Source organism: Miscanthus floridulus, chromosome 1, assembly GCF_019320115.1.
Source record: "Miscanthus floridulus cultivar M001 chromosome 1, ASM1932011v1, whole genome shotgun sequence".
Classification (NCBI taxonomy): Eukaryota; Viridiplantae; Streptophyta; class Magnoliopsida; order Poales; family Poaceae; genus Miscanthus; species Miscanthus floridulus.
In genome coordinates this window covers 84330310-84342331 of record NC_089580.1, presented here as the reverse complement: position 1 = coordinate 84342331, position 12022 = coordinate 84330310, and positions in this window count along the sequence as shown.

Genomic DNA, 12022 nt, shown 5'->3' with positions numbered 1-12022 from the left:
GTATATGTTGCATACATGTACATATGAAAGTACTTAATTATGGGTATATTTGTCGGGTAGTTTTGGATACCAAAGTATATATGTCGGGTTCATAAACCCAGGGTCCCTCAGGGACTGGCTTCCATGCCCGGGCTTGGCCCAGGAAAATAACATGTAATTCATGGGCCGGCCCAAGAGTCTAAAACACAACGGGCCGGAAGGGCAGTTCGGTCGCCAACCGAAAGGTCTACCCAAAAGAATAAGCGCACGTTCGTCAACTTCTTCGGCCCACCTCTCCGACCGGAGCACTCGCTTTGGGCACCAGCGGTCTCTCCAATCGGAAGGCCTGGTCCAAAACACTGCTTCCTACTCCGACCCCATGACTCTGACCCCACGACTGGAGCTCGTGGAAACCCTGCTCACCGCTCTTCTCTGACCAGCGCACTCAGAGCCGATTGGAGCCATCCGACCGGGGGTGCCCCGGTCGGTAGGAACCAGAAGATGTGCGGAGAAAGGCAAGACAAGGCTCACAAGTCAAAACCACTGTACCAGGGACCATACCCTACATGAAATAGTACTCTGCAGCCACCATCTCCCCCTACAGTATTGTAGGGGCCACTAAAGCTCCCATACGGTAAGCCCCCATGTGTCTCTGGACATCGATCACGGTATGGGCACCAGGATTTGTCATACCAGGCAAACATAGCGTGACTCCTCACATGCCACTAGGCATCAAATAGTATTTGCAGGTACCGGCGTCTATCCTTCCTGAAGAAGATAGCAAGACTTCCTGTGCGCATCTGACATTCTACAGCGACATCAACAGTGTTGGGAGCGCCTACCATTATCCAATCTTCATCAATAGTGGCATGGGCAACAAGGCTTGAAGACATCCGTACCCTCTCCCTCTCACCTGTAAAGCCATCCCCTTCATCTATAAAAGGGGATGCACTCCCTCCAACAAATGGACGTCTAGAAGACCAGAGTTTCATAGATGGCCTTCTTCAAGTTCAAACTCACTAGATCGATAGCTCACAACCGCAGAATCTCCAAGTTCCGACCGCAACCCTTCCGGTCGGAGCTGATCGCACCTCTTGAGCACCCCTCCTTTCTCCTTCTCATTTGTAACCCCACTACAGACTTCGAGCACCTGGGCTCAGGAATAAAGTCACCGACCGACCCCGACTGGATGTAGGACACATTGCCCGAACTAGTATAAATCCTATATCATTGAGTGCTAGGCCACCTCCGATCACAACATACAGCAAAACTACAATTTTTCACTAGTTGGTCATTTTCTGCACCGACAGTTGGCACCATCCGTGGGGAAGACGCTGTACGTTCAACACTTTTTAGTCATTGGATGGCCCATTTTTCTGCCACCCCCGCCATGGCAGGCTCGGACGACACGATTCGCTTCGGCTCGTTGGAGTTCCCCGCACTCTCGCCCACCAGGATGCGGGTCCCACCTATCTTCGCGCCATCCCAGGCCTTCCTCTTCGGAAGCCTAAACTTCGTCGCCGACCAACTCGGCTCCACCTCCGTGAGGAGGCTCGTGACCCGGCACCCATCGGAGGGACATCCTCCATCGACTCCGGGACGCGCGACTTCGACGGCACGGCATCTACGCTTCATTCTGAGCAAACTCTCTGCTCAAACCCTGCTGTGAGTAATATACACGCTGTTATGTAGTTACTATTCTCTATTTTCCACCGATTACCTGGCGGAACACCATTGTCCCTAATGCAACCACCGTACGGCCAGTTCCCCTATGGCCTCGCGTCTTCCATGGACGCATATGCCCGGGGGCTCCGAAGGATGCTCGCGCCGCCTCCTCTCGCATCCAAATTCATGGGAATGGCAAGCTATGCTCCCACCTGTTTCTTCGACCTCATGGATGATGATGGCGAGAGCGACGGCTCCAGCATCGGTGACATGGCACCCAGCCATCGTCCGTCTTGGGAGTGCGCCATGGCGGACCCTCCGGGACACCCACCAATGGAAGCGGAGTTCTCATGGACTCATGCCCCTCTGGGCCTTCATGCGGAGACCCCTAAGCTCACACCTGAGCACGAGGAGGAACAGCGACAACGATGGCTACATCAGCCACCGACTACACCAGCACGCTCGGTGCACCATACTACGCCCCATGCGCATAGACCGGTGAACGGCACCCAGGGTCACGCCCGTCAGCCCCAGCGCAACGTCCCGGTTCGGGGGACTAATCCCCCGCAGTTCGCTCAGGCCAGTCAGAACGTTGCCGACGCGGCAATGCTCCTACGCGACCTGCTCAAGCCGAACAACCCTCGTGAATGGGTAATCCACTAGAATCTCAGGGCACTGCTGGAGACCGCCGCCGTTCAACAGGAAGAGTACTCCGTATCGTGACACCGACTCATGACCTCGCTCCCCATTTGGGGAACAGGGACGTAGCAGATGGGGCACTACACCCTATCACCGCAACAACCACAAAGTGCGGCATAGGAAGCCGCAATGGCACCTCACCTTGACTTGATGACCACCCCATGCCGACTACTCGTCTACGCGTGGCTCGGGCCGAACTGAGACACACGCAGCGTCGACCAGAGTCCCAGCCCTGACCACCTGGGACCATGGACCTTTGTCCAACACCTCCAGCAAGCGTCGGTCCCACCGCGCTTCAACGGAGGCCACAACAAAGGTAAGGCCAAGCGCCAGGATCAATACAAGGGCCCCTCCACGCAGAGGGGAAAAAATAACAGAAAGGATCGCCGCCGACCAGCCAACTCCGCGTAGGCCGCCACGGCAGATTACACGGGCACTCAGCCCCAGCAAGACCCTCTGGGCCACTTTCACGAGCTCATGGAGAGCCCGTTCACCAACCACAACTATCCCATCAACCATCTCTACAAGGACTACCAGCTCCTCAAGCGCCTGCTGAGGTAGGCTGGCATGCCACGGAAAGAAAAAGGCGAAGAGGCTGCAACCGAAGAAGGGGGCACAGCGGGCAAGGATCCAGACGACTAAAGTGATCCGACCGGAAGCCTACCGACTGAAAGACAATGGCGACGACGCTCTCTCCGAGGACCTTGGAATAGCTATGTCTTTTCTTCTTTGCCTAAGTTTTAGTCTTACCTTTACTTAGCGAACGCTCCTATAAGAGCACCCTGACCCAAACACTTTTTGGCTCGGGGCGCTCGGGGGCTCCACTAGGGGGCTCTACTACCCCTCTGTTTTTGTTTCTACCTTAAGTACTCTTTTACTTTTGTATGGAGAAACTCCTTCCTACCCGAACAAAAGGGCAGTTCGTTCCTTTGATTTACCTTACGTAACTTTGCTTTAGAACATTCCAACTGATCGCACCCCGCCGTTTCCTATGGCTACGACCAGCCAAGCCTCGCGAGCCATGCCCTAGGCTCGCAAAGTTGCATCCCATGGAACAAACGGGCCAGTACGAGAGAGAAAGAAATTTAAAACAAAATTATGCTAAGGGAAAACTAAGGAACGAAAGGGAACAAGCTTCCCCGAACGGAGCAACTCCATCACAAAAACAAAAACCGATTGCAGTCGTTAAAACACACACGAATGTTTTACATAGGGGTTTCCCCCCCATGAACTTAAACTTCTTACATTTACTAACTACTTGTATTTAAAAAGGTATTAAACCGACCCGGCGACATCCGCTGATGGTGCGACTGACGAAGGCGCAAGCTGCTCGCTCCCTGGCAGCACGACGTTTGGCTCGATCAGGGCCGAGGCGACATTCCCCCCAAACTAGGCTCCGTGCTATCTATAGGCTTGGAGGCATCCTCTCCATGCATGCTTTGGGCCATGTCTTGATGGCGAACATCCATCACCCACTCGGCGGAGACTTGCTCTGACACCGACCGTGCGTGCGGCAGCAGGCTCGCCTTGATTGACTGGATGTCCTCCATGCTCAGGCCTTCAACATACCTGCCGCAGATATTGGCAAAGTCCAAATTCGGGTGGTATGTCACCACTGAGGTCAGCACCCCCGACGCTCCATAAAACAGCCCGCTCTTGACAAGGTCCTTAACCGCGTTTGGGACTCCGCCAGCTGAACCGCAGGCGCGCTGGTACTTGGCGCTGACCCAAAGACTTCTAAGACGATGAGCTAGGCAGCGTTGCAGATCTGGTCGAGCTCCCCTTCGAGAGCACGTCGCTCTTCATAGGACTTGGCCAGCTCCTCAACATTCCTGCTAAAGTTCACCTTGGTCGTCTCCAGGTCTCGCTCCAGCGCCTTCACCTTTTCACCTAGCTCTGCAAGAAGGGCGACAAGCTTAGAAACAGGCTAGGGGGAAAAATCAACACCACGAGAAAACAAAAAGGCACACACCGGTGCGAGAGGCCTCAAGGGTGGAGAGATCCTCTGCCTACCGAGCCACCTGCTCGTGTAGCCAGGCACTCACGTCCTCCATCCCCATCACCTAGTCTCAGAGCGCGAGCACCTACCAATCCGCTGCCGACCGGGCCCTCTGCTCCGCCTCTAGGGCCTTCTACGTCGACTCTAGGGTGGCCCGCTCTAGCTCGCGGGCTGCCAAGGCCTCTTGAAGCGCTGCCTCGGTGTTCGCTAGGGATGTCCTCAGCCCCACCTCAGTCTCCTCCTAACGGACCTTTGCTGCCACAAGCCCTTGCTCGGCAGCAGTCGCTCGCTCCATCACACGCTGCCCCTCCGCCCGCACCATGGCTGCCTTAGCCGCCCAGACCTAGGACTTGTGGCAAGCTGACTCCACCTGGTGCTCAAGTTCGGCCATCCGGGCGTGTTCTGCCCGGAGGAAGTAAGACTTGTGGGACGACACCTTCCTTATTTCATGTGAAAAACAGGCATGCTAAGAACAACCGACGAAAGATTCAAAGGGCAAGGAGAAGTACCAAAAACTCACCTCCACGGCAAGTTGTAGGTCGACCTCAACCAGCTATCGAGCAAATGGAGCCTGCTGCCGGGCGCTCTCAAGCTTCGCGAACAGCTTGGTGAGCTCAGACACCACGGCATGCCCTTCTCCCCCAAAAATGTCCTAGAGCTGGTGCTCCTGGGAATCCCAGAGGATGAACCTCGCCTTCGATGGGTCCTCGGGGAAGGGCCACTCTAGGTCACCCTCCGATGAACCACCGGAGGGCCCAGCCTCTGACCAGACCACCGCTAGCTCCTACGGCGACATCGCCAGCTCCCACGGAGACACCAATGGTTCTGCCACGGTATCCGCCTCGTCGTCAGACGGGATCTCTACCACCACGTTCGCATGGGATGCCGCCGGGCGTCCCAACTCCGTCCCAGCCATGCTTCCCTCCGGTGCCTTTGGCTCCGACGGCAAGGATGGGTCGTGCAGCCCTCCACCTGGCGAGGTGGGAAGCTTGCCCCCCCTCGTCTCCTCCACCACGACTGGCGGAGGAAGGGCTGCAAGGGTTACCTCTGATGCCACCTTTGCCACCGGCATTGGGATTGCTGCCAACAATGTCGCCGCCGCTGTCACATTATCAGCAGCTACAAACATCGGTGTCCGCATAGGCGCCGGGCCCCTCCTTGGACCACCTGGCTCATCCAGCCACGTCCACCACAGGCAACGATGGAACCAGCAACACTGTCGAGGGGCGCGGTGACCGCGTTCGCTTCACCGCTCACTTGCCAATGGTGTCCGCGCTCACCACACGCTTCCTCGATGTAGGAACCTCCGCATGCCACGCGGCCTCCTGCTCCTCACTAGCGGACGTCGCCGTAGGGTCGCGACGCACCGCCGAGGTCGCAACGACTTCTCGACTCTCCTCCTCATTGGAGAAGACCATGTCGTCCAAATCCATAGGATCATCCAATGTGAGTTCTGACTCGACGTCGCTCATACGTTCCCTGGCCTTCACGTGCCGGGCGACCTCCTTTTTCTTCTCTTCCTTCCGCTGAACCTCCTTGGTTTTCTTCTTCTTCCAGGCGTCTGTCGCCTCCTTCTGGGTGGCCTGCTAGGCCCATCCAGCCGGTTCCTTGGGAAGGTGCGGCCGGGACTTGCACCTCCCATGCCCCTATGGAACAAATGAACCAAAATAAAAAAAGATGGGGGTAGAAAAAAAGCACGAACAAAATAAGGGAGCATACCAGCGTGGGCACGATCGAGGCATTAAATGGTATGGGTTTTCCCACCACCATCTCTCTAGGCCTCAGCTACAGCACTCGGCCAATGCAACTCCAGATCTCATCGTCCAGCAGCTCCTCCGATGACGCGCGGTCTGGGTCCGACCGGCCACCGTACGTCCACATCGGGTGCGTCCTCTCCGCCAACGGCGTGACCCAGCGGTGGTAAAGGGTGTGGAACACCCACACCCCATCGAGTCCGCACCTTATGAGCTTTTGGAGCTCTTCCTCGATGGCCTCCACCTTGTGCTTCTCCGTGTGGGCACAACCCGACGACCAACTCTTTGCTTTACCGGCCTCCCACCGGTAAACACCGGAAATGGCGCCCCCACCGGATTCCTAATGTAGAACCATTCCCCATGCCATCCTTGGTTGGAGTCACATGGGGAGTATGCAGGATACGAACCTCCCATGTGCGGCTTCCTCTATAGGGCGAAGCCTCTGACCAGTGCGATCTCGGCCGAACTCCAGTACGCCATAGCTCTCCTGGAGAGGAAAAGCCAGAAGAGATCCGCGTGTGGCTCCATCCTGAGGAAAGCCTTACAGATGGTCACAAAACCAGCGATGTACAGCACCCCCATTGGATTGAGGTGCTATAGTTCTAGACCCCACTCATTGAGGAGCCCGCGTAGGAACCAGTGCACAGGGTATCATAATCCACGCTCATGGAAGTTAAGGAAAGAAACCACCTCATCGAGACGAGATTGCGGGACCTCCTCCTCCTTCCTAGGGACCCTCCAGTGCACCACCTCCTACGGCGGTAGAAACCCCTTCATGACAAATGCCTCCAGCACCGACGCCCTCATGGTGGACGACCTCCAGTCCGACATATCGGTAAGTTCCTCTCTTCTCCCTCGTTGTCTCCCCTTTTTCCAAGAAACCTCCGAGGCTCTCAGGAATGCTCATGGCAAAGAGGAGGAGAGAAGGCAGTGGCAGATGAAGAACAGGCAAAAGAGTGAAATGAAAACCCTCTCCCCTCTCCTACTTAAGGAAAAGGGAGCAGCGGTTACAGAGGGATGCGCCGATTGGGGAAGCTGGAACAACGGGGAGAGATTTTCTCTTTCTTTCATTTAATGCAGATAAGACATGCTCTAAACCAATGCGACGCACCCCGCTCGATGGAACAGCTCCTAATCGGATGGGACGTGGCTTGGCCGTGGCCCACCACTACCGCACAATCAACCACTACCACACAACGAGCATAGGAACGAAGCACCACCGCATGCGGGCGGCACCCCACTTCCCTAGGCCAGACCTAAAGGAACTTGAATGATAGGTAAGGATAGACACTGAATGAAAGGTAAGGAAGCGAAGGGGTGCCCCATGTAGGCCATGCTGACTCTGTCGCAGACGACAAGCATGGGTCCCGATCGGACGTTTCTGACTGAAGCTCTCCGAACCCCGTCACTCAGGTCATCAAGGTCCTAGTTGGACTTTTCCGACTGAGGCTCTCCGAGCCCCGTCACTCTAGTCGTCAAGGTAAACACTAACCCCTCTATTTATTTACAAATCATTCATACATCCATACGTGCATTCATCTCATACGTCTGAACCCCCTGGATGGTTAGGGCATGAACCGCCCGGGGGCTCAGGAACTAAGCATCGCACATGCAGCGAAATGCACCAGAACGCTCCGTGTTGAGCCACGAAGCAGCAGTTGCCTCATTCGACATAAGCAAACAACAGAGCCAGGGGAGAAAACCGTAGATAAGCACTGTGCGGCCTTCGCTCGGTCTGGCAAACTAGGTCATCTAAACCTTCTCGTTCGATCCTAAACCTCTCGCCAAACCCATAGAATCTCCATCGAGGGGAGGCCATTAGGCCACCCGAGTCGGTCTCTGGAATGACCTAGGCATCTATCGGGTTGTAGGTAAAGGAGTAGTGGAATGCCACAAGAGGGCTATGCCAACCCCGTCATGAACGACGGACCCAGATTTTGCTCAATCACACCCGTTAGTGAGGTCACCGAGCTAGTCTTCGAGCCTGAGCGATCGGGACATGCGACGAAACTTAGCCCCTCCGGTTGTGTGGAACTAGATAGGGTAGCGCAAAACAACTCACATCGACCCCCACGAAGGCCCAACAAGGCTTGGGGGCTCAAATGCCAAAAACCCTAGGACTGCAACTCCAAACTCACGTTGACATGATCTATGACATCTGGCTATGGCTTGGGACCGCGACTCCAAACTCATGTCGATAGGATCTATGGCATCCGACTACGTCTAGGACCATGACTCCAAACTCGTATCGATAGGATCTATGACATCCGGCTACGGCCTAGGACCGTGATTCCGAACTCACGTCGATAAGAACTATGACATCCGGCTACGGCTTGGGACCGTGACTCTGAACTCGTGTAACAGCTTCACTTCTGACAAAAACCCGGGGACCGTGACCCCAAACTCATGTCGACAGGATCTACGACATCCAGCTGCTGCCTAGGACCGTGACTCCGAACTCGCATAACGGCTTCACTACTGACTGCACTCCAAAAAACCCTGGCCAGGGACCACAACTCCAAACACACAAAAAAACTAACTGAACTAACTACCTCGGCTGCCCAGGCTGCCCCAACATCAGGACCCACGGGCTTCATCTTGTCCATCTCCAGAACTAGACTACCTCACCCGATCCCTAGCGCGCACCGACACCGGGATCAGTAAATTCCGTCTCAAAGCTAAAAACACACACACCCATAGGTACACTCGTGCGCACCCACTGACACGACATGAAACCTCTCCCGCCAACAACACAGAAAACCCCCAGCCGGTTCCACCTGAACCGCCTGGGGGCTCAGGGGCTACAACCGTGGGTGCACTCGCGCTCACCTGCCGGCAAGACAACAAAATCCCTCGGACGATTCAGCTCAAATCGCCCGGGGGCTCGGGGGCTGCTATCAGGTTCATAAACGCGGGGTCCCTTAGGGACCGGCTTCGATGCCCGGGCTCCACCTAGGAAAACAACATGTAATTCACGGGTCGGCCCAAGAGTCTAAAACACAACGGGCCAGAAGGGCAGTCCGGTCGCCGACCGGAAGGTCTACCCAAAAGAACAAGCGCTCGCTCATCAACTTCTTTGGCCCACCTCCCCAACCAGAGCACTCGCTTCGAGCACTAGCCGTCTCCGAGCGGTCTCTCCAATTGGAAGGCCTGGCCCAAAATGCTGCTTCCTACTCCAACCCCGTGACTCTGACCCCGCGACTGGGGCTCGTGGGAACCCTGCTCACCGCTCTTCTTCGATTGGCGCACTCAGAGCCGACTGGAGCCATCCGACCGGGGGTGCCCCGGTCGGTAGGAACCAGAAGACATGCGGAGAAAGGCAAGACAAGGCTCACAAGTCAAAACCATTGTACTAGGGACCATACCCTGCGCAAAACAGTACTCTGCAACCACCATCTCCCCCTACAGTATTGTAGGGGCCACTAAAACTCCCATACGGTAAGCCCCCCGCGTGTCTCTAGACATCAATCATGGTATGGGCACCAGGATTTGCCATACCGGGCGAACATAGCGTGACTCCTCACATGCCACTAGGCATCAAATAATATTTGCAGGTACCGGCATCCATCCTTCCTAAAGAAGATAGCAAGACTTCCCGTGCGCATCTGACATTCTATAGCGACATCAACAGTGTTGGGAGCGCCTACCATTATCCAATCTTCATCAACAGTGGCGTGGGCAACAAGGCTTGAAGACATCCATACCCTCTCCCTCTCACCTGTAAAGCCATCCCCTTCATCTATAAAAGGGGATGCGCTCCCTCCAACAAACGGACGTCTAGAAGACCAGAGTTTCTTAGACAGACTTCTTCAAGTTCAGACTCACTAGATCGATAGCTCACAACCGCAGAACCTCCAAGTTCTGACCGTAACCCTTCTGGTCGGAGCCGATCGTACCTCTTGAGCATCCCTCCTTTCTCCTTCTTGTTTGTAACCCCACTACAGAATTCGAGCACTTGGGCTCAGGAATAAAGTCACCGATCGACCCTGACTGGACATAGGGCACGTTGCCTGAACTAGTATAAATCCTATGTCATTGAGTGCTAGGCCACCTCCGATCACAACGTACAACAAAACTGCAAATATTCATTAGTTGGTCATTTTCTGCACCCACAATATATATCCAGGGATGTATATATGGAGAGTATCTTAGTTTACTACTTTCATTGTGAGCATTATATCTTGTTGGGTTGGGCTGTAATGAAATTTTCTACAGGTACGCTAACAACACACCGTGTAGATCGACTAGTTACCGCCATTTGAGAGAATGTGTGTATGCCACCGTATATTCTGCTAGAACTTAACTTTTCTTAGGTTTGTGAGGACGTACGGAACGTGCATGTATCATATTCACTCATGTCATTCATATTGTAGTACTCCATCCCTTATAACTTACTTATGCCTACCTTGAGAAATAATCCTCTTACAAGAGTTGCATCCCTTTTGATACAGATGGCCGCGCCTGAGTTTCCTCCTCATAGCAGCACCTTTTTGGACCAGTTTGGTATGCCTACCTTGCTCTGGAGGGTGCTAAGCTCAGTTGGGTACCTGGAGGTGCCCCGTTACACATGGGTGCAGACAGTGCCATTTGGAGATGTGCCATGGTACATTGTGACCTTGGTGGTGCCGCAAAACCCCATGAGACCGCTATGGCGTGGGTGGAGCACCGAGTCTGATAGGCAAAGCCCATGGGAAGCCACGCAAGTTGATGCTCTTGATGTGCTTATGGACATAGCATAGAGTTTCGGAGACAAATTAGTGGGTGGACCAGCTGCATCCATTCCCTGAGTGGCTCCTACAGATGCTGAGTGGACTCAAGAAGCTGGCCATGCCTTGGTTCGAGGCCATGGTGAACGTGTTCAGAGCGACAATGTGGAAATGAGTGCTATGATGGCCGTCTTGAAGCTTTGTCGAGTCAAGCAGGACACTCTCTCTAGTGTATTAGAAGAAGTTGGCAAGGCAATGGCAGCCCAATGCAAGTTCAGGTTGCCTACCCGCAAGTATCGCTGTAGGGCGGGGGCATGTGGGCAAGCTCAGCTAGAGGTAGATGAGATTCAGGGCATTGCAAATTATCGCCTGCAGTAGTGGGGGCAAGCAGCACGCGAGAGAGATGAGCTTCATAACCAGCTTATGAACCTCACCATAGGGAGAGATGAGGTAGTACAGGAGTTGGACCGTGTGACCCATCATAGAGATGTAGCTCTGGAGTTGGTAGAAGAAAGGTGTCAAGGATGGATCATGGCTAACCATAATGCTTTTCAAAGGAAGAGGAGCTTCAGGTTGAATACCATCATCTGAACAACCGCCTGTTTCCTATTCCTCAGCCCATTCCAAGGTATCCTAATGCGGGTGGACCTCAAGTGATTGAGGCCGATGAAGAAGAAGAGGACGTGCAGATGAATGTCAATGCCGCTGGACCTACAAATGAAGAGGAAGAGGAAGAGGAAGAGGACAACCCTAAAGAAGTCTAGGGCATCTCCGATGTGGACAGTGACCACTTCGACTAGTAGTTAGCTAGCAAGTCTCACTAGTTTAAGCTTTTGCTGCCATTGTGTAATGGACTCAGTATTATGGTAGATGTTAGAAGTACCTTTTAATTCGAACATGGCATGTAATGTACCTTAATCCGCTCCCTTTGGGACGCTTATCTTAGTTGGTGGAATTTAAAACATGTCATGTTGGAATGCACTGCGAATGGCGCTAGTAACCTATTGATGATGTGGTGATTGGAGAATGAATTATTGCCTCTATTTTATTGCATGAATTTTACATTCTCTCCAGTAAATTCAGTTTGGCATAATTACATTGTTCCTCTCCAATGTGCTGAGATCACCAATAATTACTGGTTGCGCATTGTTGCAGATGCCACGCACTCGTGCCACTGGTGTGGCTGGTGATGATGATGATCTCCCACCACCCACACCAGC